Source organism: Ischnura elegans, chromosome 3 (assembly GCF_921293095.1).
Source record: "Ischnura elegans chromosome 3, ioIscEleg1.1, whole genome shotgun sequence".
Lineage (NCBI taxonomy): Eukaryota > Metazoa > Arthropoda > Insecta > Odonata > Coenagrionidae > Ischnura > Ischnura elegans.
The window spans coordinates 111,565,483-111,592,958 of NC_060248.1; the positions used below are offsets into that span (position 1 = coordinate 111,565,483).

Here is a 27,476-nt window from a genome sequence, read left to right on the forward strand (position 1 = left end):
GGACTCTGAGATCCTTCCATGAAACGCTTAGGGCTCTACCCACTAGTGTATCACGCTACTTATATTTAATTTTAAGGCTGGGGAAAAAGGCAAGATAATATTGTACAATTTTATTGCTTTTGCAGTCACTTGGAATGGAAACAGGCCCAGCAATGAAGATAGAAAAAAATAAAGTTTTCTAAGGAGAAATCTCTCAAAGAAAGAAAGAAGTTAGTGAAATGCGCGTACGCAATGAAATCGGAATTCGTGGAATATTTTTTTGAGATGAGCGATTCTATAAGAAAATAGACGATTATAATTTATAGACGAATATAATTTTTATTAATACATGGTAATTTGAGTATACCCATAATGCAATTTTTATGCTTTAAACTATGCATTTTCCTCTAAATTATATCAATTTTTATGGAGGCCAGCTTGAGAATTTAAGCGTACATTCTATTTTTAGTTCACTCTGATAAAATACTTCCTGAGACTGGAAGTAATACTTATGAAAGGATAGGATACGGTTAAATGTAAAAGTTCGTTTTATTTTTTTACTTTTTTGCGTCAAGACATGCCTGAATGCATTTTCTTGCTCACAAAAGGGCGTATTTCTGGGCGTACCTTCTTCGTGCGATGATGTTCGTACAAAGGATTCAACCAGATACGTAGACGTGCTCCTCTGCTACCAAATCCACAAAGAACTTCTATTTCTGGAGCATTGAACGTAATTTTATTGCCCGAGTCCATTGCTAAATACTGAGAAACCGTCCGAGAAAATATTCTTGGAAATCTCCGAAGAAAAGAAATGGGCAGTAATCAGAAGATAAGTTGAAATCCCATCTTGGGTTATGTTTTTCAGCTCATAGCCATAAAGATAAATTATAATCATATTTTTCGGGCTGCAATTCCAGGTTTTTTATTACACGTGGTACTAGTCATTCAAAGTCGGGGTCAATTAGGGATCCTCGAAGATGATAAGTCATTAAACAATAGCCATGGCTAATTTCATCATCGTCATGTCATTATTTCAACAGGATTAATTAGAACACGACGCGTTTCCTTGTTAAAATAACATTTTAAAGTGTTGTTATCATAAAGAAACGCGTCATGTTCAAATAAATCCTGTGGAAATATTTCATTGTCTCATTCAACTAATATTGAGAACTAGTATTCCACCACATCGTACCGCATATAATACAATAGTCATTCAATTCAGATTTCTACTGCCTTGTGTTAACGTAAGTTTCGTGTTGGTCTTGTAATTGTGATAATAGAGCTGGGGATTGCACTTCTTTCTCAGGATGAATGCTGTGATAGACTTTCTCCGAAATGCACCGTATTCCTCCCGTGTTACGTTCTATCCGACTCCATCTCCCCAGGGAAATCCTTTTCTTGGGTGGCTTATTTCCTTTTGCAATTTCAAACCACTTTTCCTCTTCCCTCCAGGCTTATATTCTATTCTCATATTAATTCGCTTCATAGTTCCCTCACTTGACGGTTCATTTTACGATAAATTATACGTGGATGAACCTATCTACCCCGTAATCCTTCCCACGAGAGCTCCCGTAGTGAAGTACCTCCCTTTTCGGAGCTAGAAGCTTTTCTGCCGCTGCCAGTTCTTGGATATTGTATCGGAGTCCTCCACTCTTGCTAGATTTTGAGATAAGCCTCTCCTCTCGCCGCTGTGTGGAAATCGGAGTTTGTGCATCTGTTTGCTCTTCCGCGACCCTCTTCGCTTGAGTGTTGTGTTTTACGTTTCAGAAATCTCTCGGGCGGCATCTGGTGGGAGGACTTGAAAAGGGTTTCGAAATTCGCCGAAAGCGTGAAAACGGGAATGATTCTATCGTGAACACTTGTGCCATCCATCCTCTTGGTTTGCAGATGTATTGTGTAATTAAGTCGTTTTAATTTATCTTCGAACCGCGGAAATCTGTTATCCTCATTGCAGTAAAGTTCCGCGATGACGCGTGTTTGTTGCTGTGATTTATCTTTTCACAAACGGCATAAATTTAGAATTTAATATGCAATTGCTACGCCTCCTTTCATCTGTCATTATAGCGTATTGAAAAGTGTTGTTATATAGTTGCCCTTCAATGCGAAGGTCATGAAAATAACTTTATGATCTTTGGTAAAGTGTGAGAAAGTACTTGCCTTAAATGTGATAAATCCCGAGAAAAGGCCAAGGAACGGTAGAGCCTTCAAAATTCAGAGCTGCCAAATCGGTCTGCATATTTAAATGGGAGCGTAAAATTAGCTATACAGATGTATTAATAGCATTAGTAATTATGTTTTTGCTAATAATTTGTATTTTTTGGCTTCTTTTGTCCATTTTAAATAGCAGTCATTTTTACCTAATGTAAAGATCGAGAATTCAACCTAACTTATGCTCAGGATTCTTTAGCTCCCTGTATCCCCTACTGATTTCTCATTTTCTATGCTTACAACCCACTTTTCCCGTTTAGTTTTTACATTATTGGCTATGGATGATTAATATGTCAAAAGTATACCCTCCACCACCGCCAAAATCCTCGTATACTAGGGAAGGTTGTGGGGTTTTGATGACTACTGAGTTACAAAATTAAGATCGAGTAAAAAATGCTAACGGAATTATATGTGTCTTTTGTCTCTTTAGGAAATTTTTTTGTTACAAATGTTTCATGCGTAGTTGAAACTCAGTTTAAAACCAAGTCTCGCACTAATTTCGCACTGAGTGCTAGGGCTTCAATGTTAGTGAAAGTCGACGTATGCATCTGACCTGAATTCCATGACGTTGAATGCTTTAATATCTGTTTTAGTTCCGCGCGCTGCTTTTCGACGTGGTCACTGTAAGTTCTTATTGAAGTCGTGGACCTTGAGAAAATAGGTTTCTCTCGACCTCGAAGGCTTTTACGATGTTCTTTTGGGCTCATGGAACATATCTTCATTATCATGCCTCACCCTATCTTTCGTAATTTGCAACTCTTCTCTGTCATACCACATGCAGTGAAAACTGCGGTGAGCAGCCATTTATGGAACAAAAATGTAGTGGTCAAGAACGCGGCTGCTGAAATGAAGGGAATTTTGCATTGCATGCGGAGCAAAAGCTAAGAGGGCATTGGTGGCAAAAAGGGCGCTTCCCTCCTTCAGCAGCACTGATTTGAATGCATTGAGACACGGAAACATTGCGAGAAAGCATCCATGTGTGCCATGGCTCTTTAGGGATGATGATAAGTGGTTTCCTATTATGTTTTTATTGCCTAAATCGAAATATTATTATTCCTGGAGTAAGTATTTAACGCATTTAGATTTTTAAATGACGATATCTATTTTTCGCGATTAAATGAAAAGTGAAAATTTTCAAGCGCGCGAAAACGCGACGGGTAAGTATGAATGCCGGGAAATCTCTCCTTGTGACGTATTTCTCGTTCCCGCTGCCGCCCTGTGAGGTGACATTGAGGGTGGCTTGAGCGCTGATACGACGCAGGCTGCTAGCGGGTAGCTGAGTTCCCTGCTAGCTGTTAGCGCTTGGCTTAAATAAGGATTATTAATACCTTATCAAACGAAGAAAACTTTCCGACCTTAGCCAATATTAATAAGTGATTATTAAGACATGTTTCCCTGAGCTCTGCACCTCATGCATGCATTGGAAATCTCAGACGATGTAAAACTCCTATCTACTCATATAGAAACTAGGTCCCTGTGACGTCACGTGGAGTGGCATCGTATGGGCGCCAATCTGGCCTTTTTCAAATGAGGATAAAATTTACCATTGCCATTCGTCTACACCGGTATTTCTAAAACCAAATAATTTGTATATTATGAATACACTAATGGTGGGTAACGCCTTTCGTTTTCTTTGATGAAGGAAACTAGCCTATTGTTCTAGGGAATAAGCTGACCAGAAAATCAGTGATGGCAAGTGTAACGAAACGAAAATGTTTCGTTTCGACCCGGAGGGGAACGAAAATACGAGGCCTGGGTTTAGTTTCGTTACCGCTTGGAATGAAAATCACCAAGGAGTTTAGTTTCGGCCCGGGACGAAACTTTACTCCCGGGAGCGAAACTAAATTATTCGAAACTCCGCTGCTCATAGTCTTAAGTTTCGATCCCAGAAGTTGAGTGGAGGAGGAAAAGAGGGGATTTCGACCTACTACCTGTGACATGCATTTAGAGAGGTTAAAAAATTTAGCTTAAAAGTCGAATGGCCAGTTTGCGTCCGCCGTTCTCCTGTTAGTGGTAAAAATTAGAGTGCCCCATGCATCTAATGGCGGTAGGCCGAACCTCTACTTCATTCTACCATACTTCGCACTAGGTGTGTGTGTCGAAACTAAACTGTTCGAAGGTGAAGCACGTGGTCCCTCTAGTGCGAAAAATCTGCGTTTCGTTTTGTCACAGAGTTTTACTTTAGTTTTGACCCGAGGTAGTTTTGACTTCGATTGCGTTTCGACCTTGAGTTAAGCTCCCCTGGTTTAAATCCATTTAGTTTCGTTTCTAAATTTCACTCCCAGGAACGAAGCTAATGAAATTTTACTGGTTCTAATTTAAGTATACCGGGGCTTTCGTTTACTTTCGATTGCCACCCCTGCAGAAAATACTGGAAGCCATCGAGACCTGGTAGTAGCGGCGAATGCTGAAGGTAAAAAGTGCGGGTTGGGAGTGAAACAAGGTGGTGTTACGAAGAATATGAATGGAAAGGGAATAATGGAGCTAGTTAAGGACCTGGTGGATTGATCATGTCATTAGACATAGTGCTTACGTGAGGAATATAATGAAGGGAATATTTGAATGAGCAGTCCCCCGAAGAGAACCATTGATAAGACTCTGGGACGGATTAAGAATTTAAATGAAGGAGAAAAAAACATCAGGGAACCGGAGGAACTAAGCTGGGAAACGGAACAATGGAGGATTGCAGTGTGCCAATCTTACGTTTAAAGTTGGTTCTTAATGTAATGTATGCATGAAGAAATTTGTAATTTTGGTTGAATTAGCACTCTGTTCGCTTATGTAGGTGACAACAGAATGGGCGTGGCTGTTGAGATGAGTTTCACTGTATCCCTATTGTATTTCCCACTTTTAAACACAACTATTGCTTTCATGTTCATCGCCGTACTTGAAACCTTCTAATCATTTCCAGACGTCTACTTACACTACCCATTTCGTTTCCCTCCGGAATTCATATTATTCGTATATTAATATATTTTAGAATCGTCTAATATTTTTATTTTTTCTTCACGTTTGCGGAATCATCCGGGTATTACTTGAATCCCTTTTTTTAATTAATACCGATTAATTGTTGGTAGTCTGCGGGTGCTGTTTAACAGAGAATATATTTTTTTTAATGAAAGTATAAAAGTTAAACTAAAAAATGAAATACATTAAACTCATAGATTGGCAAAAATTAATATATTTAAATATTCAAATTCCCATCAGAAAATTAAATGAAAGATTTGTTTGATTCAAATCAAAGAAAATGGTACCAGAAATGTTACTGTCTTATATTGTGAAATTTATGGATAATACTGGAGACATGGTAATTTATAATTGTTCCATACAGAGTTTGAGTGCCTGAGTATTTGCTAGTGTGCATGTACGTCTATTTTAATGCCTTTCGGGAGAAAATGTAGAGTATCAATTTCAAGTTTCCAACATGGTCGTTTTTTGCCGTTTTATTATTTTGGCAATGATAGATATTTATACACCCACAGATATTCCGTTATAACATTCTATCCAATTATTTTCTTTTTTCTGAATATTTGTGGCCAGAGTTCACCAATTACGTCGTATGGCAACTGAATTATCCTATTCTTACCACCATATTGAAGTTGTAAATAATTAATTTATATAATCCGAATGCAATTTTTCCTTTTGGTTCACCTGTCCTTGTCTCCAATTTATGCTATTTTATTCTACTGTAATGGAGAAATAAATATGAAAACGGAGCATAAATGTCGTGCGGTGAAAGCCCTACTAACGGTTTTAACTTTAGCTTCGTAAAACTTTTACAACCTGTAATTTTTTTATAAAGTAAGGACTACGTTACAGGCTGAAATAATTTTTAAAAAGAGAAGAAATTATAATGGGATTCTTGATTTTTTTTCTGCATTATGCCTTTGGTTTAATTTTTGCGAAAAACTCAATTAAAAGGTTATGATTTTCTGTACCTTCTTAATATTAACATTAGCTGCATTAAGACTCAAACGTAGATATGATTTACCTTCGGCTCTTAAAAGAGTGCTCTCAATAATACACTGAAGTATAAATTAAGGGCAAAATGAATCGAGACGCTAGACAATAAACAGGCGGAAACATTTATTACCCCAGAATCGTCTGGTTACCTGCCTTTTTTATGTTTATTTGGAGGAATCCCTAGGTAATATATGGATACGACAATGCTTGAAGGAAACGGGTTTCCTCTTTTGTGCTTCCGGGTAATAATGTTTTTTCTTTTCCTATTCGGCTCAACTCCTCTGAAGGGGTTTCTTTTTGATCTTTCCGCGGGCGGGTATGCCTTTTAACACTCCCTCTTACCGCCAGATCCCCCCACCTACTTTCTCATCCTTTCCACGAATGAAACCAACGACTATTCGTTTGGGAGAGGATATTGATGGATAAGATGATTCAACTTGAGGGCCCTCGTCTTCAGTTGGGACGGAGAATCCTTCTATTCGAATGGGTTGGTTTCGTCCCTACGGTTATGGAACCCGGAAGGGTGTATTTATACACAGTCGCTTTGTAATTAACGGATGGAGACGCGTGGAAGGTGTCAACCAAGTTTTACATTTAATCGGGGCATATTTTTGTCGGAGAGGAAGTGGGCGTAAAAATAAGCTGATTCCCATTTAACTCACTGTTTCGAGATCGTCAAAAATATGCCATGTCTAAAGCAATTTCCTGTTCTTTATGTTTGCTGCCCACAAGGGCTCATAAGCAGGGGCGCCGACTTACAAAAAACATTGGGGTAGCCCAAACCGGGGACAATGCCCCGGTAAATTTTACAAGTAGTGACTTTTTAGTATTTTAAGAATTTTAGATGAGTCATATGATCAACATTAGAACCCTGATCACTCGAATCTCGATATCTGGACACTCCGGGGAAAATCGAATAGCCTGACACATTTTTTCCTCTCATCTGTAACGAATTTTTGGGGGGGCTCGGGCACCCTCAGGCCCCAATGAGTCGGCGCCACTGCTCATAAGAAGGGTGTATATTATAGCAAGATGGATTTACCCAGACAGTGTACACCTGACCCGGAAATTTCGGGGATAATATTTTACCTTTATTGCCTCTCCTTTTTAAATTCTTGGAATGAAAATCAATGAATACTCGTTCGAGCCGTATCCGTAAAGCTTATCACTTCTTTTCTCCCAAAAAGTTTTTTAATCTCCGATTTTCTGTACGACGTTTAATATTCAACTCGTATTTTTCATGCGTATTGTCGCTGATCGCTGGTATTTTGCTGTCATTACAGGCCTCTAAACAGTTTATAGCAGTTCAATCAATGCGATCTAATTCTTTTACGAAATATGTATTTTTAATACCAGTAATTTGGATACTAAATGGCATCTTAATTCACTTGTGAGATAGTTTTATCCTTTTCTCTAATCTTTCAAAAATGGTCCACTAAAGGCTACGGCCCGATACACATTTGCTACCAATCAATTCTTCATTTATTATTTTGTCATATTCGTCAAACATTATTGATAGTGATAGGCTCGTATTTCTGAGTAAATTAACAAAAAACTAAGACTTTTTATATGCATAAAAGCAATTTTTATCTTCCTACCTGAAAAAGGATTCATAGGATTCATTTCGAATGCATTCCCCTATATATTTACATAAATCTCTTCACATTTTGATTCTCGGTGGAATTGTTAGATTTGAAGTCCGTAGTGTTATTTTTCTTTTCTTCTTATCGTTTCTTTTTTTTAATTTTTTTTTATTTTTAGTTGATCATAAGGGCTCACTAGAATATTTTACTCGACGAATAGTTTTATAACCAAGTTGAAACTTCAAAAGCCAAGATGACGATTTTACGAAATTTGGGATATTAGAGCCAGGTATGGTATGGCATAAAATTATTGCTCTGCTGCGCAACTTGTTGTCTTGAGAAACCCATTGGCGTTTGCTGTGGTCGTTGGTACCGTTACTCGTAAGTTCTTCCAGGGGTAAGTGACTGATTGGGCTCGTGAAAAACCCCCAACTTGTAGGAAATGCGGAAGTGTGCCTATATAATGATTCAAATCTTTTCCGCTGAACGACACTCCGAAAATTGTGTCCGGAAACGGAGGAAAAAAAGACCTCGTGCTGCGAGTTTTTTTGGGGTTCTGGGAAGGAGGATGAGGAGTAGGGTTGAGGGGATAAAAATAGGAATCCTGAGGGATGGAGCAACCCCATGTGGTGGGAGAAAGGGGGGGATCACAGACTCCTGCGGTCTTCCGTCTCCCGATCCTCATTAATCCTCCTCCATCGCGATCCCCAAATCCCCCCAATTCACCAGGGACACTCCCAAGCCTGATCTTGGGGTGTCTCGCAGGAAATGACACGGCGGAAACCTTCGTTGATCCCGTATGTATCGTGTCTACGTCGGAGGACGTCTCTATGTTTAAAACGTTATCATTTCCTCACTTATGCTTATACTTTAGTAGTATTCGTTGGCTGAAATCCATTCACCTTTTACGAATATTTTTCTTCATTCATACTCTTAAGGCCGTTTTACACGGAGCACGTGCTTGCACTATCTGATGTCTGTACGAAGGCGCAGTCAAAATTGCGTCGTGTAAAGCGGTGAATTGCTAGACCAACATCGAAAATGCGTGAGAGTGAGATGGCATAATAGCCCTTTTTCTAATTTCGTTCGTGCATTAGCGCATTCCACGACATTTTAGAAATTAATGCAGCTCTAACCTTCGTAAATCCGTGCCTCGTTTAAAACGGCCTTTGTGCTTGCAGCTCAAAGTTCTCTCGATCATCATGTTAAACTATGCTTTATCGCTCTGCTGAATTATCTCTCTTTCCTTTACAGATACAATTGAGGAAATAATAATTAATATGCGATGAATGCGATGATTTTCTCTTCCAAATTTCTCTGTGGATACATGCTTTACTTCGTATAATTTGTATAACTTTCATATTACAGTATCTTTATTATAACTGTCAAAAACTACTAAATGTATTCTAAGATTATTTATGAGTTTATTTAGAAGTTTATTATGATGTGTATAGTGTATTATAAGCAGGCTGTGAGTTATTTGTGTAGCAAGTTGTGAGATGTACCTCTACCTTTTATGTATTATTGAAGAAAAGGTTTTTTAGGATAAACATTAATGTTCTACGTCGATATCAGGTATTGATTTAAAATGTATGTTGATGTATTTTTCTCCTTCACTCCTGTCCATCCCCCATTATGGACTACCCCTATAGATTCTCCACTCTTCATCCTTATCTTTTTCTCTCATACTTTGAGAAACTGAACCGAAGTATGATGTATTTTGAGATTGGTTTTTGGCAATTTATTTTCTTTTGGTAAACATATATCCTACTTATCCTACTTCTTCTTTAGTTCTCGAGTTTATATATTTTTTTTTCCTTTTTCCAGGTAAGCCTCATTGATCCTGTCATCATAAAATGTAAGAGAACCAAAACCGATCGCATTGGATGAATGTAGCGCAGCGTCAACGCCTAATAAGGTACATATTTAAATTATGTAAAGTATTTAAATTAAAAAAGCTGACAGCGGTGGGATTCGAACCCACGCCCTTTCGGACTGGTGCCTAAAACCAGCGCCTTAGACCGCTCGGCCACGCTGCCTTATATGTCTATAGATCCTACCCGTGTCTATGAATGGAATCCTTGTCATTTGATGACGCTTGTGCTGTGCACAAATATTATAGTAGAGGTTTCTGTATTCGGCCTCTAATTTTTTTAATTAGTATATTACTACTTTTCCTCTTCTATTCTTGACCTTGTTCAATTAAAAAAGACCACTTCCACTACGATTAATGGCGAAAGTCGTACTGAACGAGATGCCGCTCCCTGGTGGGGCCGCCCAAATAAATGCGCTCGAAAGGGCAACAGATAGATTAACGTCTAACAGCCATGTTCTTGGGCATCCTTCAATCGATTAAAATGCGTCCAAACTTGCAGAAAAAATCAAGCTTCAACTGGATGGTCTGGTGTCACTTCAATGTATTCATTCCCCTTGGTACTGGCATCGGTGGGCACATGACCGAACTCTGCGAACAGAGATCTATGAATCGAGGAGAGAAGAAGGCCGTGTGCCGTTTGCTATTGGGTTGCGTGACTTAACTCGTTTCAATTTTTGTCTTTCTCCAGTCGTAAAAGCGCCGACATATTGGGTAGTCGTACATTTTGCGGCCATAGCGGTCACGATTGAGCACAGACGTGAACATTTGCACGAATTGCTTAGCGTCACCAGTCGTTTATGGTGATTTCTCTTGTAAGCGGAGCTCATCTGATTCTTAAACTGCCGTCTCTCTCTCTCTCTCCCTCTGGAAAAGGACACGTTACTCACGGATAATTTCCGATAATAACTTACTCAGTTGTAGACTGAGTCTTTGTGGAGCCGGCCAACTTGGTTCAGGTCCTTTGGCTCACCATGAGTATCACCATATTTGGTCGCTTTGTTGGTTTGATGAGTATATGAAGAATTTTTCGTAGAGAGTCATTGAAGAGTGATAGCTAACCACTGTCAAATTTTCCTGCGAAGGTTCAAGATAATTCGTTGATGAGCGTTACGTATTTCTGAAAAAATGACTCTTATTTTTATGCCAGCTGGTTACTGATATGTCGTAAACCGTTTTAATAATCACTTTAGAGCGTTTTAGCTCGTAATGTTTCATGAAAACCAAAGCATAGTGTTCCATAATGCGCGAAGTAAATCAGGTTTTGCATTTTCACGCAAATCACTAACCAAATTTTAATCTCAATATCCTCTCTGATTTCCATTTTCGTCCGTTTCCTGCTATTTGATAGGTGGGGGTAGAAGTTCAGTAAATTACCTTCTCCGTGTCCATTGTTTTAAAAAAACTTCAGATCATGCAAGGGAAAAATTGGTAATTTTAAGGATAAATTAAGTACGGTAGATTTAGTAGGAGCACTACCGTACTCTTCTAATCCTAAAATAACCCCTTCGGCAAGGCATTCCCGATTCTTCGGATAACCTTCAGATCTCCCAGTGATTAGGCGGCGAGAGCCTTTGATGAAGAATATATATATATATATATATATTATAAGCAGAGAGAACAGAGCCAGAGTTTGAATTGCACCGCGTGAAACAAAGTTTACGATCGCCGTCATTAACCGTAAATTGGAATCACGTTCACGACTCCGGTTTACAACCGGCAGTAAACCGAAACTTCCGTCTAGGCCTAGGAAACAACCCCCCGTTTCCGTAGATTTTGACGATCGTGGAGTCAGCGTTATGAGCAGAAATAAATTGTGTCATTTGATCTATTAAATCGTGTCATACTGATTACCAAGGATAATTTGGTAATTGAAAAAATAAATGGATATTATCACCTCTTTTGGTTAATGTAGATTCTATTTCTGCAGAAGTGTGTGACTCATCCAATTGTAACTCATAATCTGTCGTGGTTTAGATGTATGTTCTAGCTCTCTTCGAGTCTTCCAGTGATGATCGTATTCTCTCCCTCCCATTTCCTCACGTAATTGAGCTGCTTCCCATTATTACGGATTTATTCTAATCCGTATTAATTTAAACCCTCGGTAATTCTTTTACCCTTTTAGTCTATGATGAGACGATTCGCACTCGTTACACTACAGATCGAAAACGCAGCGACCTACGAGATTCGGCACAAAAATATATAATTCGTAGGTTAAATAAAATACCAGTTAAAGCGGCGAGATTCGCCAATTACTGGAACGAGAGAACATAGGTTGTTACATAGCTTTTACCCGAATTAAGATGGGAGCCACTAGAGACTCCGAGGCTAAGTGCTAGACTTAGATTACTTGAACAGTTATTCCCAGAAATCTACGTGGCATGGAGAACTTTTCCTTAGCACCACACTATATTTCCAAGTTTGACTATAAACGATCGAGTATGAGAGATATTTTGCCGACCGGATAGAGGTAAGAATTTGTTTTTCCCTCAGACAGTAAAGGACTTTATGCCATAGCCAAATTACCCTACCAATGCCAACTAAATTTCTTAGTGCACACATCTACTAATGTGTTTGTGGAGATGAATGGGGAGGGTGAGGTGTACAGAGAGGAAAAGGAACGACGAAGTGCTAAACATGGTGGGTGAGGAGAAGCAGCTTCTAGATAAGATACGGAGGAGACAGAAGGTATGGATGGAGCGAGTACTGAGCGGGGAGGGGATGCTGAAAACTGTGTTAGAGGGAAGGGATCAATTATGCGCGGGAACCTATTGAAGAAGAGGCGCGATTCAAGCGAGTATCCGGCTAATTGAAGTCTGAGAGAGGAGACTTAAGGAATTACGGCCCCTCTCGAGGGAGAAGAAATATCGGCGCAGTTGAAAGCGTCGGTTGTGCGCCGATACCAAGGTCGCTCGGTGAGAAAATGGGCGTCTCTTTGCGGTTAATTGAAATGCGCTTGCGGCTTTTGTGAATGAATGCAGTGAATTGGGGGCAAGGAGAGGGAAGCGATCACGGAGCTGCTGTGGATGAAGGAACGGCATAGGCGCGGACCATGGGCAGCGACTGTGCGATGGTGGAAGGTTACACGGGATTTCCACCGGGTCAGGTTCTCCAACTCCATCTCGGCAGACGTTTCGATGGGCGACTTGTCCATCGTCTTCAGGGCATGAAGACGATGGACAACTCGCCCATCGAAACGTCGGCCGAGATGGAGTTGGAGAACCTGACCCGTGGAAATTCCGTGTAACCTTCCACAATTCTATGCGCTGGGAAAGCCTACGATCATTCATGACTGTGCGATAGGTTGAAACTGGAATTGCTTGCTTCTGCGTGGGTTTCTATATCACCTGTGTACATGCATCGTATGGTATTTGGAGGAGGCGACCGACAGCTGAGATCGTTTGCGCCTTAAGGGAAGGGTATGGAAAGAAGGGTGGAGAGAAACCCGGTGTCGGCATAAGCTTGTACTTGACGATAGGCGCCAAGGGGACCACGGCACGACGGACAGAGTGTTGCGCCTGAGTTGTCCTCCACACAACACTCAAGCAGGGTTCGGGCAGTCTCTGAAAATTCTCTGCCATTTGAACCCGAGCCCGCCGGGTGGGAAGCCAACACTCTAGCCACTACACCAACCCGATCCCCCTGTGAACATGCATATTTTGTTTCATTGTAAATTCCTTGTCGGGACTTCTGTCACGTTCAAAGCCCAGCGTACAAAAACTTAACTTGGCGTAACGTGACTTAATATTTCCCAGACCTATTGATAAAATATAAACTCTATGAAAGATTCCAACAATCACAGCTCAGACTGCGCCTCGATCTTGAAATAGATTTTACAGGATAGATATTCAGGGTATATTTGATTGTCGATGGCTTTCACTATCTTTCTTGCTACTGGCTTCTTTTGAAAGAAAATTGAGGTTTGATCAACTGATGCTGACCTGTCTAAGTAACTCGAATAACGTCTTTTTTAAGTTCATATGCATGTTCCTGAGGAAAATATTCTTAAGTTTTTAATTCCCTGTTTACGTCAAATTAAGTTGTTGTAAATGAAGCTCAAAAATACATAATGCATGCTTCGAAGCTACTGTCCCTTACCGGTGCATTTAAATGAGTGAACATTTATCTGTATTACATGATTTATAACAAACGGAATGGCGATACCCTATCCATTAATGAAACCACCAAAATTTACATGAAGTCATTTACACAGTGGTAGTTCCCCAACACACACTAGGCCCCCAACAGTGGTATTACTTAGGAATGTACACTTGCAGGTGACTTCTTTAAATCTAGTGCGTTTAATTCGAGTTTGCGTTTTTTTCCTTGAATAAGCCATTTCAATATTATTTGAATTGCCACTCTATTAAAATCATTTGCAAAAGTTTATCTCATTTTTAGATTATGCAAGCTGTGAATGTAGCTGAAATCATCAAGGATTATAGTTAGCGTGAAAAGTTTGTCGAAAAAGAATATGGATCGAAATGCTCGTTGTCATGGCGCGAGTCTTTGCTGCCACAAACTACCTGCGCAGGAATTAATTAAATGTGCCTTAATCAGATTAGGAGAATGGGCTTACATCCAATGCGCGTCGGGAAATTAATCTTTGGAGTCACCTGGAGCTCCAAACTTTTCATTCCATATCATTTGATCAGGCCTTCCTCTTCATTTTCGAATTTTTGGGGATTAACTTATTGTCAGTGCTCGGTGGGGGGTTGAATACTAAAGAAGAAAATTCGATCAGAGGCGTAGGTGAGGAGAAGATTACAGAGTATGAGATGAGCAAGATGGAAACGAATGAGGGAGATTACCTACACGTGGAGTACAAGGTTAGAAATTTGCGGAGACTGGGTCAAGAGGGGTGACGTAATCCTGAACGCGGAACGTTATATTTCAAGGGTGAAGTCGGGTAGGCTTGATTATTAGATGAGAATGAATGCAATGCATTTTCATGTTACCTCACGTTCGCTAAGCACTTAATCACTTAGTGAGAAATTCAGGTTTCCCAAGCACGAGAAATCCAGCTTTTGCTTTTCGGCAATTTTTGACAAGATTAATTTGGAATAATTAAGTTGAGTTAGTAATTGGATAAGTGAATAAGTCCGAGAATATGAAATCCAATTCCTTATTAAATTTATGAGGAAAAATATCTCCAAAACCGGTTTTTCGTTGTCTTAGGTAATCATCTATGGGGAGGAGAACAGGTGTTCATGCGGCAACGGCTATGGGAAGAGTGTCCTAAGACCCAAGACAATCGAAAAACCGGTGTCAGAGATATTTTTCCCACCAAATTTCATTGGCATTTGGATTTCCTGTCTTCGGACTTATTATAATATTAATCTGAACTGTTATGTGACATTTTATCATCTTTCTGCCATTTGTAAATTAGTAAAGCAGTCTGTAACATTACTTTTCAAGTTCTATAACGAAATATTATATTCAAATTATGGTAAAAGTTTGAGACGACATAGCCATCAGTGTCGTTTGAATCTACGTATATTTAAAGAAATTTATAGAAATGGTCTTCGTGTTTGGAGACGTTTTGTAATAATTCATACTTTCTTAATCTTCGTATTCATTTCTTTTATGATTTCTGGCCTTTTCAGTTATCCAAAACAATTGCATGGTGTCACATTGCCACCGTCCTAGGAAAGTTGGATTGGAAAGTCCCTTGTTCACGGAGGAAATGCTTTCGCCAAGCTAAGAGTCGAAGTTAGAATTAGAAAAGATAAAGAAACCCAAGTGTGTCTTTTTATTAGTCTATCCAACTCCTGATTTTATGAAGTTGAAACGTACTAATTATTTCTTTGGAGATGCGTTCCGATTGCCTTTTTTTGCGTTAGATTCTGTGTATGCCATCGAGGGATCTTTAAACGAGTAGTAATGTTTTGAATCCGCTCGAGAGTTTTTCCGTCTTCGTCCTTGGGGAAGTGTCTCTCTCCTTCCATCCAGCACTCCTTCGGGGCAGAATCCGCGGGCCGCCATTCTTGAGTGATTAGCCAGCCGTCGACGCCTCCCTTATGCTTCCCCGCAGCAGCAGCCGGAGACAATGCGACGACTGTGGCGACGCGTCGCGGTGAATGATCGCCCTTGGGCCCTGGAATGCAGACATCGCGCCCCCCCCCCCCCCTCTCGGTCGACGCAGGTTGGCAAGGAAAAGGGTGATTACATCCCTGCCTATATCACTTCTCGTATCACTTCTCGCCGTGAAATCGCTCATGATCCTACGCGGCGAGAATTTCCTCCGCTCTGCTTCATTTTATGCGACGCTTAAATGGTTATTGTTCTGCCTCAGGCCGAGCTAAGGAAGAGTATGCATTTAGTTGTGACCTAGACTGTCCTACTTTCATGAATCTATGTGAGACCCGTGTCGCTCGCACTGTTTTGGTTCTTCTTTTCGAGTTCTTTGGTGAAATATTATATTCAAATTATGGTAAAAGTTTAAGACGATATATCCATCAGTGCCGTTTGAATCTACCTATATTTAAAGAAATTTACAGAAGTGGTCTTCGTATTTGGAGACGTGTTTATAATAATTCATACTTTCTTAATTTCGTAAATAGCATATTTTTTATGGCACGTCGCGTCGGATTTGGACGTGTTTCTCGTTTACTCATGTCCCGTCTTTTAAATTGCATGCCGTGGTGACCTACAGCGGTAACACGGCCTAAGTAGTGTCAAATTAATTCCCGTGTTTTCCTTAGATGTTACTCGACAAAATTAGCAGTATTCCTCCAAGGAGGATTTTGATGGATGTATGAAGTAGATTAGGTCCTCAATTTTGACCGTTATTGAATACAATACATGCATCCCGGCATGCTATATGCTAGATGCAATCGTCCACCTCGTAGAAATCTTTGCTGTCTGGAATAGTGTCGCAAGTGCTTTACGAGGTCATTTAGGTCCTGATGGAAGGAGGGATATCTTATTAATAAGTCACTTACCACACATCCACTCAAATCACAAGCGCTCTAAATTTACTGACTTCGCGATCTATAATGATGATGATCGCGACACGTCATTGACCAATTTCTTTACCATTCCTCGAATTTTAGTATCGCAATAATAATTTTCAATACATTTGTATATATTGGCTAAAGTTAAAGCAGCATAGACTGTTTTCAAGTGCTATCGTGTGAAATAAAATTCTCATTGTAAAATGATAACGTAAAAAGGCTACCTTGCTGTCATCATCGTGTGCATCTGCATGTTTATTTTAAAGAAACAAATATTATATTCGCAATTAGAGACTTTTTACTATAATAACTGCACTTTATGTATATGCTTGATAAACACGTTTAATCATTTTTATATTAAAATTTGCGTGGTGTTTCCTATCTTTTCAAATTAACTTTTGTATGACATGGGCCGTAATTATTTTGCATTGAAGGTATACCGGAACGTTATAACGTTCTGTATAATTTAGGAACACAAGCCTCAGATTTTACATCTGCAAGCCCATATTGATCTGACCTGTTGCTTTTTACCACTGCATACAATTGTCCTCTCTCCACTCCATCCGTAAATCATGTTCTCATCCTTCAATGAAAGAAAGCGTTATACACTGGCTATCTGATGTCGGTCGGATGACGTTCCATTAGCATTTATTTGTACTTTTATTACTTTTTGTAAGTTTATTCTTCCTTATTTCTAGGCTCTAAGCCGTCGCTCGATTTCGACGGTGTTTCTTATTTTCGGATATCAGTCATATAAGTTTCATAAATACGATTAAGTCCACAGGGGCATAAACTCTGCAAAAAGATGTGTGATTCATGGTCGTAATTTTGAATTGCGCCTGCCCTGTCGCCAGTGAAACACTAGATGTCGGCCGTCTGGTGATGGGACTCATAAATTTTTCAAAGGGAACGGGATGATTTATTTTTTGTCACTCCCGCGAGATAAGTTTTTGATTGCTCGACATGGGTTTCGACGGGCTTCGTCATCTCCTTCCCCCATGTATGCGCATCCTTGACAACCAGGAAGATGACTGCGCCTTATTTTATCCCATCTACTCCCCACTTAACCTGCCAACCCTCTAAACCCGTCATACTACGTTATGACTTGTCATACACACTCTATTTGCAGAGTAAATCTATCCCCTCATTCTCAACCCCCGTTGGCGAATTCATAACTTGATAGTGCGAAAAATCCAAACATAACTTGATCTTCGATAATTACTCAATCTTCATTTACAAGTGAATACCTCTCACGAGCTGCTCCTCTACCAGTATTATAAACATTGAAATAGCATTTGATGCTTTCCCGACGAATAATGCGGGTAAATTATTCACGGCATTCTCATTGGCTTAATACTCTATTTTAGCTGATATTTCGAGGTCCGATTCGGGGCTCATCCTCGGGGCTGCTCCCCGAGATTAAATTAAAATATTAAACAAAAGATTACCCAAATTATTTATATTGTTGGTTGCACGGGGAAATACTGGAAATGAGCCTTTACGGGCGTTCTCCATTGAAATCAGTTATTTCTATGTAGTATTATTCGTATTTAAGTATTCTACCGATTAAGGTATGTGGAGTATTGGAGAAGAATTCTGGGATCCTCCCTCCCCATCAACCACTTCCCTCTTCAGTTCACAAGAAGGCCTACTCCCTTTAATTTTATCTAAAAATCCTATTCTTTTCCTTCCTCTCCCTCGTTTAACCAGCATTCTACCCTCTAACACTGTTTTCAACATCCCATCCCCGCTAAGTAGTCGCTCCATCCACCTTCCATCCATCCTACTTTCTGTCCCCTCCGTATCTCATATAAAAGCTGCCTCTCCACACCCACCATATCCAGCACTTCATAAAAGCTGAAATTCATAGGCTATATCAGTGCTATATTGCTATAGTCTCTATTTGTAAAAACATATTTTTCGGTGCAACCAGCCGAATCTACTGCTCCGCTTCTCTTATACAGTATTTATTAATACTGTTGATTAACGTCTCGGAGTATATAGATCTAAGTATGATATATAAGTGTATATATCATATTATGATATATAAGTGTATAGTGTAGATATATAAGTATATATATGATATGAAAAGTATATAGATCTAAGAATGATATGCAAAACGTTTTGCAAACGTTTCGATATATTTTTTAATGCTTTCAGGGCTTTTTCGCAAATATTTTTTACTGATTATTAATATTAAAATATTATAGTCAAGAAAAAGAAAAAATGAATCGATTTATCTTTACTATTCATGAGAAACTAATATCAATGCGTGATCACCTCCGCGGGTAGCAACTGCAAATCCTTCCCTGTGGTGAGATGAGCGCGGTAGGGACGATTGCGTGATTGGGGAGCAACCAGCCCAACATCGTCCTCTGCCGTGGATGCAGTTTAGTGTTTTTTTTTCTCCGCCGCATTGTCGTGGCCGTCGCGACCAATTCACGGCGCAGCGAACGCGCGACGGAGATTCGATTTACCGCCGAGGATGTGACTCGACAATGAAATCGCCAGGAGTCCTCGTCTGAAGCAGCTTTTGTGGACAGAGTGGGGAGTGGATGCGTGATCTTCTGAAAAGTCGATACCGAAGCCGGACAGTTTTTGGATTACTGCGTAGAGAATGATATTTGATTTAGTTTTCTTTATACTGGCGCTTGCGTGATGAAACTGGCCACATTTGATTAGATTCCAGATTAGCAGGCGATAACTTATGGAAATTTTTCAACATAATATAAAAAAATTAAAATTCATCAAATTTGCATTTCGCTAACAAAGGTTTTGGCAGTTAAAATGCATTTATTGACGTGCCGAATCGTTGATAGATGAAATAAAAAATCTGTGGACATTAATCTAAAACTATATGTGCTATAATGGAGATTAAAATGATCATTTTATTATAATAATATGCTAGTAGGAATTTTCGCGGTGGTAATTACTCTGTACGATGCAAACTGGACTCGTATCCCCTGCAATCATGTGCCGACTTACTTGATCAGTCATCACTTTCTTCGCTTTCTGTTCTGATAGCTTGTAAAAAATGCTCGTTCGTGCGTAGTTCTACCGGCGATTTTCGTCTTATCTAATGGAGTATATCAAATATTCGTACTCGAGCCTGTGGAGCCTAAGGAGTAATAGTTGGTTAGATCCATTAGCGTAACTAGGGATAGGCTCTGGGGGGGTGGCGACCCCTCCCTCCCCCCCCCCCCCAGGCAACGGGGTCCGGGATTTTTTTAAAACAATGACATGCCTGGAAATACATTTTACATAATTTTGGCACTTTAGATTTAACTTAAAGCAGGTGTCGTAATTACATCACAAAACTAGAGATAATAGTTTTAAATAATTTTTAAAGTTCTCTGAGGCTTTGGGGGGAGGATCCCCTTATCCCCCCCTATAGTTACGCCACTAATTAGATCCATATCAAGAGATTACGGGAGCCTTTTAAGGAATATTTTGCCATTTTTAAACAGAAACGTGTCCACGAAACGTCGGGCTTCATTGAGACATTAACTAGCGTTAAAAAATGAGAGGCGCTGTTAGCGCCGGTTTGCCTCAAATCCTTTGTACTGTCTGATTATTATTTTTACTGTTTTTGTTCTGGTTTTTATTTTAGTTTGCGGTAATAAAGGTAATAAATCTTTTTTGATTGTTTTTAGCATGAAATTTTTTTTGCTGTGATGAGGTTGTTCGTAAAGGGAAGTTTGGAGGTTGAATTTTTGGGAATGGAAGAAATGGCCAGACACTACAAAGCTACGGATGATTTACGGCTACAATTAATTTTTAGTCACTCTACCTTGAGAATGCAACAAAAAAAGATTTTTTCCGAGAAAAGACTGACGCTACACCGTCAATATGCGGTATCGCTGTCTTAAATTCTCCGTTCGTAATGTCATTCTTCCTCCAGAGTTCTCTTCTTTCCGCGTGGGCTCACGGGTTTTGCTTTCCTCTCTCCCACCCCTGTCCCTCCATCAATTTATTTTGATGCGGCGTCGTCTCTGACGACAACAGCTAGCTTACGTCTTCTCTCTCGTCAATGAGCTTGATCGCGCGAAGTGATTCCCCGTCCCGCCTCTCCTTTTCCATCCCCTCGACGTCCGCAGCATGCGAACGAGTGAGATCTGATTAAGTCCCCAGCTGACTCCATCCAGTGTGCAGATCCCCCCGGGAAGTGGCTGGCTTTTTTGTCCTAGTTTCATCTCCTATAGTTACATCAGGTCACGGTGGCTGAATCGTCTAAGCAGTCGCAGTCGCGGTCGAAATGAAAATGTACTTTGCGAACTCCTGTCAGGAAAATACTTTTGATTTATTCATCTCTGTGATTTAGTTTTTTTCTGTTCAGCTGCCTCTCTTTTCATCTCAACGGTTTTAATTTGCTTCATGTTATTAAAAGACCATTACCAGGCTTCAGTGTGTGGAACTACATTGCGATATTTGGAAATAACTTTACTTTTCAATGTTCCATTTTTTTATTTACCGACTTAGGTTTCAACTCACTATTAGTCATTATTTCACTTATTACACACCTTTAACAATGTCTCACCAAGAGTAGTATCTTAGTTCTGTATGAATAAATTTTCTGCTATGTACCTAAGTTAAGTTATTTCCAACTGTCTCATTGACCAGTCAGATTAAATCTCAATTTTAGACAATACTTTGCCCCGTCTTTCAGTGGATTGGGATCAGATGATATGCGAATACCACTAATTTGTTATTACTCAGAAAAGGAACGCTTTTTTCTCTATTTACTTGTGTTGATTAACATTAGTTGATTTTTACAAAAAAATGATTTCCTTGTAATATGTGTCCGAATTAAGTAATGTGGATTTCAATATTTTTGATTCTTTTGCGTTTACCCTGCATTTACCTTTGTGCAAATTTTTGTGATTGATTTAAATCTCATTTTCGTTCCCTTAATCTGTAAATTATGCATAAATATTTAACACTAAATTTCTGCACTACTTCTGAATGATAATTCAAGAGATCAGAGAGCAGAAACATCGGACGATTAATTCCCTCGGGATTTTGTTTGAGAATAGATTAAAATAATTGGCATATGTTGTTTTTACATCGTATGACAATAATCATCGGATCGTATGTGAAGTAATGTATATTTTTGGAATTTTTGACGCGGCCCCCCCAAAAAGTATGCTTTATTTGCTTCAATTATGCTTTTAAACAGCCATTTATTCCTGGCTCTGCGCCGTGCAAGAAAGAGATGAAAATGAGCAGAAATCCTCTGTGAATTGTGCTCCGGAACGCCCAGTCAATCGTTTTGAATCGGGCAGTTAAGCACCAGATGAGCAGATAACGGCTTACGCAAAATCACAATGGAGCAATTTGCGCTCGGCGAGGCTCTTTCCTTTTTCCAGCAATTCGCCTTTTTTTCCGGCGCGCCGCCCGTGGCGCTCCGCGACGATTGCTTGCCCCCGCCCCTTCCCGCGAATATAAGCGGAGAGTTTGTGTGTGTCAAGGATGTATCTCCCCCTGGCTCAGAGGAAATGTCCAATTCGACGTCTTTCGCAACGCTTTTCCCGACTTCTGCATCCTTCGGGCTGCGAATGGGATGATTAAAAAAATACATTGCCTACGTTGTGGCTGCATCGCCGCTCTTCGAGGTGGCTTGAACTATTATATCCTACAATACTATCAATGAAGAGAAAATATACTTTTTTAAACCGCCTTTTATTATAATTTTCTTGATTATTTCTGGATTACACTCGAGCGCTCAAATGAAAAAGTAAGTGGTATAAATGCATCCACCGCGTTATTACTAGCATTACCTTAATTTGCGTCAATGTTTTCAAGACTTTTGAATGCATTTTCCCTAGTTCCTCTGGAATTATTTTTATAATTATACGTAAAGCATATAAAATATTGAAGCGAGCTTTTTTATTTTGTTCGTCGATATCGGAATTCTTGCCGGAGGCTGCAAAACTGTATTCTAATTGATGAATTATTCTCGGGTTTTTAGCCAGGTTAATTCTGCCTTATAAGCCGACGTTTCTTATAACCCGAGAAGAATTCATCATTAGTATTCAACCGGAGAAATTAAAACCACTGGATTCTAATGTTTTCATTTGACATTTAATTGGTTTAAGTATGTTTATAAAAAGTCTTAATGCTCATACTACTCTGCTAAGGAAAGCTGCATCTAACAGTTATTTTTTCGTCAGCACGGGCCACGCTGCTTTTCTTTCCGTTCATCTCATGTATCTTTTATTGTAATTAATTCCATCAAATACAATCGACTCAAAGACCCCATATTTTATCTAATGCCACGTATGTATCGATCGGGTCAAACTTAATTCTGAGTCTGTTTATTGATGAATGGATTTTGCTCGAGTGTTCCCGTATTTTTAACTTTCTCCTCTTCAACCCTTCCCACGCCAAGTTCCAATGGCTATTCAGCCGCCTCTAAGACCCACTTTGCCTCTCCATGCTCTCTGCTTCCACTCATCTCGCTCCAAAGTCCTTTTCTTCCGCCTGCCCTCAAATGGTGGCTTCCCAGCCTTCTGCAGAATTATGCCCTCTTCAGAATACCCTTCATCTCTCTCATTGCAGCCTCAACTATTCGCTTATTCTGCCCTCTTCAAACCCTCGCCCACAATTTTCTCTCCCAACGCGCTTCTCTTATACATATTTTTCCTTGCCTTCTCTTCTTTCCCCTTCCATTCCTCTGACGTCCCACTCCTCACTATACTCACATCTTACGTGAGCGTATTCTTTTTCTGTTATAACACTTTATCCGAGCCACCAATTACTCTTTTTAACAAGTCATTTAGTACTTATAAGTGATTAACGAAATATTTTCATTCCATCATATTCCGGCTATTGAGTGTCTCCGTCGATACAAAAGAGGCCGAAAAATTATAAAAATGCCGTATTATTTTTTTTAATCTGTCCAACTAGATATACTGTGTATTTTATTTTCCATAGTATTTCCCGATCGGGTCTTAACCTTTTACTTAAAATATTTTCTAATTTTCCGCGTTTAAATATACTAAGCACTCTGGTGTACTCGCTGATGGTTTTAATTATTTTTTTTTAAACTTGACTTTTCCTATATTTGTTTGAAATAACATCTTTCCTTTCATGTGGGAACTCTTTTACTTTGGTTTACGTCGTTACATACGTTTTCGTCATTACAATCCCCTAGATGTTTCGGCTCACCAAGTGCATCGTGAATATATGTCGAGTATTACATTCGTTGCAGATGTATGCTGCTACATATTGCACAGGTAACCGTAGACATGCTTTATCCCGAATGATCATTTTAAGTAATACGTAATTATGCCTTTTATACTAATGGAATTTTATTTTATAGCATGGCGCCGAACATTGAAAAAGGTTATTTTCATAAAGAAAGTGAGATGCTACTAGTGATCTCAGCATGTAAAAATAATTCAAAGCTTCTTCGCAGAGTGTGTCATGTGCGTCTGCTCCCTTTTATCCATGGATTTTATGTAAATTCGCGTGACGCATTTCCCTCCTCTGTTTTCGTCTTCTTGCCCTCATTTTTTTGTCCCTGCTCTTCCCGCACAACATCCTACTTGAAGTGTACATAATGTCCGCAATTTTATGTTCGTTTCGTCCTTGGAGCATAAAATAAACCCGTCTCCTCCTATCCTTGTGTCAACCATAGCTCCAATCCCAACGCGTTTAGTATGCTTTCAATCACGTCACGTTTCTCACTCAACACTACGTGATTTGCCTGTTTTAAATTTGTTTTGGTCGCGCCAGCTCTAAAAAGTAATTTACTATGCCACTCATAATAATGATTCTCTAGCGCAACGAGAATCCAGAGTGTGCTGATATTTTTTTTCTTAGAAGTAGAGGTTTATATCCATTTTGCCTATTTCTCATAAGAATGTTGTCCTTTTGTGGCTACCTATAAACATCATTTTTTTTCAACTTAAACTTCATGAAAATTATTTCCTCAGATTCCTTAGAGCGGATTTTTACAGAAAATAGATTGAATCGTAGTTTTGAGTTTTTTCAATAGCTGCTTTTTTAATAGATTGTATGACTGTGTCTGGCACGATGAAAACGGTTTCATTCTTGATCTTGATATTTAGATGCTGATATATATACGGACTATTATCTCCGTGGTTTCATCTCTGTGTAATCCGATTGGAGCAAATCGGCCGTGAGGTTTACAAGCAGCGAACTGGTCGTGTGAGTTGATACTCTTGTCAGCCGACGGGCGATTATTAGCCGTGCCGTCATCTCCCTTTCATTATAAATAGACGTCTTTTTTCGGGTGTGAATGGGAAGTGGCTCCAAAGTGGCCGGCCGGGAGGCGTCTGCGGTCCGAAGGAGCGAAGTTGTGGTGGTTGCCCATACGGAGGCTACTTTGCATCCAAGTACCTGTCCTCAGCTCCGTGCCTTAATTTTTAGTGTCGGGGATAAGTGATTGTTGCGATCACGGAAAGTATGTACGCGGAAAGGTACACCGGCCTGCTTCACTTTTGTTTTTAATGTGAGGATTGAATACTACTCCAATTAATAGAATTTCAAAATATCATAACTCTTCTTAATTTGTTGACTTGGGTTTCCTGAATATCATTTACCTTTTTACTGGCGAATCAAAACTCGAGGAATCGTTTCATTCTCAGTCACTACTTATTTTAATTGTTTTATAAACAAGTAAATTATTAAGGAAAAATTAAAATATTTGACAGTGGCTCAACCTTTTTCAAAACCTAAATCTGCCTTATGTAAATTTAAAAAGAGAGCATATAAGTGCCTTTTTTGCCTATGAGTTACATTTGCTTATTCCTTCAAGATATCGTCTGGCTCCTACTCCTAAGGTGGTTAAACTGTGTGGAGAAACAAACTGGTTATGGGCTTAAAGATAGATGTATACATTTATATGTATATGTAAATTGTTGACCTTCAAGCAAGCAGAACAATTTTTTTGCTGGTGGAAATCCTATTTCCCAAAACATCCATATTCTCATTTATCACATGCACACCGACTAAGCATTCATGCAAGAAATATCTGTCCTAAAAACCGTGCCCGTCGATCTGGCTTTAGCGAAAATTTTAAGAATACCGGGACTAGCCACGGTGATCCTGGTCAAGGCGAATTATTTTTCTCTATGGATTATTCGCACAAATAAAGCGAAAAGGTTTACTTATGTTAGATGCGAGAAGAGAGTATATTTGCTTGCTGGGTAGGCATGGAGTATGATCTATTCTCTCATCCCCTCGTTATGCCCCTAAATTAGATGAAGGAAATTTATGAAATCCTGTTATTTTTTCGCTCTTCGACGTGAATTTGTCGGATTCTTTTGTTGCCTTGGTAACCCTTTCTTCTATTCCTCTAATCGTCCCCTTTTATTCATTACGGGTTTTAATTGGTGTGTCAGCCCAATCTCGGTGCTATTTTCCGAATATATAATGTGTCTAAATAATCGGGGTTTGCTAGAAATTGATATGATAATAGTTCGCCAAGAATTGATGTGATAATCCGGTATCCATCTAAAACCCTTGTCTTTGCCTCAATTATGTACCTTGGCTTATTCAAGAACTCACTAAGTTCCTCTAGTAATAAGACACAGTGGTATATAGGATTTGTACGATTATTAAAAATTTATTTCATAAGTATGATTTGAACTTACGCTTCTGTGATGTCCGGGAATTTTAAAACTGATATGATTACTTTAACGTGACAAGTTTACGAGAGTATTAATTGGTAAACTCTGTTGATTCTTTTAAGTAATGCTGTTGATGGGAGATAAACACTCGATGATTTTAATATAGCAGACGTTTTTCTAGAGTATTCAATTCTCCCTCTCAGATAAATTATGTAATTAAACTAATCTGTTCCGGAGAGCACCTTGCCATATTTGCTCTTAAAAGGATTGCATTTGGATATGCACTTAAGCCCAGCTCGTTGCGATCTGGGGTCTCTAAATCCGAATATGTATGAACTCATGGAATTCCATTAATGTATCCGGCTCACCTAGGACCTCATTCTAATTTTTTTTTGCATGAGATCACCAAAAAAACGTTAAATTCCACCTCGGTTTATATGCTAAGGTTTTGGGTAAGTCATAATAATGGGTATGCGTTCCAACAGCCTGCATTTTCGCAATGCGATAAACCATGCGTCCAGAAAATCCATGGAAAGCCCTCATTTTGCAAAGCCGCTTACGCCCTCTGCCGCTTTGTCGTGCGGTGGAGAACTACGTATCACACCAGCGGAAAAACCTCTGCTAATATTACATAAGTTTCGGAGTGTAACCAAATTTTGCTTAAAAATGAACTTGTGGACGTGGTTGTAGAAGTTCTAAAAATATTTATCTACTGAATGAATAAAGGAATACGCATAGAAAATTCATTGATTTGTTGCGTATGTAGGTGGCCGACGTTTGCTGATACTGAAGTACACTTTGTGCTTTCCCATGAATTTTGAGATTGTGATTTGTGATGCCTCTCCTGCGATAACTTATCGGTTGCTATTTCTTTATTTCTCTTCGTTCTGTACTACATATAATTCCAGCGCTTCTACATCCACATTTGAATGATTATTTGTAAAATAATGTTTTTCATATCATGTAAAGTGATGTCAGCGGTTTTAATAGTGGTGTCAACAAGCAAACTCCTTTGGTGGTAACGATTTGATCAATCATTACGGCCATCGCATTAAATATATTCTTGCATTAAAGTTTTTTATTTTATTGTTAGCAATGTTTTCTGTTCATAACTAATTATTGCCTTGAGGGGAATTGCTAATTTCGCGGCCAGATATCGCGACACTGCCTCAGTGTTCTTTCGTATAGCATTAAACGGAATCGAGGGAAATACTGATGAGATGAATTCTATATCTTTTCCCTGAGATTTTATCTCGCGTACATTATTTCGTAAAAAATCTAGAGAGTTGGCCACCCTGTCCCCGTCGTGTTTTGGTGG

At 39.3% G+C, this 27,476-nt stretch overlaps 1 protein-coding gene and 1 non-coding gene across 4 annotated transcripts in view; one reads left to right on the forward strand and one right to left on the reverse strand.

The window, feature by feature from the left end:
* Window positions 1-27,476, forward strand: part of LOC124156362 (rhotekin-like) — a 585,015-nt gene that overhangs the window by 271,334 nt on the left and 286,205 nt on the right. The gene's annotated exons all lie outside the window — the stretch shown is intronic.
* Window positions 9,693-9,772, reverse strand: Trnal-uag. Its single transcript has one exon. It is a non-coding gene; the product is annotated as a tRNA-Leu (tRNA).